The sequence below is a fragment of the Theobroma umbraticum genome, unplaced genomic scaffold, assembly GCF_002168275.2.
Source record: "Theobroma umbraticum cultivar Fairchild unplaced genomic scaffold, ASM216827v3 scaffold_12.1, whole genome shotgun sequence".
Taxonomy (NCBI): domain Eukaryota; kingdom Viridiplantae; phylum Streptophyta; class Magnoliopsida; order Malvales; family Malvaceae; genus Theobroma; species Theobroma umbraticum.
The window spans coordinates 5,441,878-5,442,103 of NW_018397269.1; positions in this window are offsets into that span (position 1 = coordinate 5,441,878).

The following is a 226-nucleotide window of genomic DNA, read 5'->3' on the forward strand; positions in this document are numbered from 1 at the left end:
AGCACATCGAGACCAGCTGTAATGTAGGTAATGGCATCTCTTAGACTTCCACTCTGAGTCACCCAACTGCCAGAGGTCATGTAATGTCAAATAGTCAGACTTATAATGATAAATAATTTGTGGAAATGTATTTACTAAAACTTGAAGTTGTGTAATGATTACCACTTATTAAGTTGAATATGTTGTTGAGTTATTAAACCTGGTTATTGGTATCTAGATGCTACAT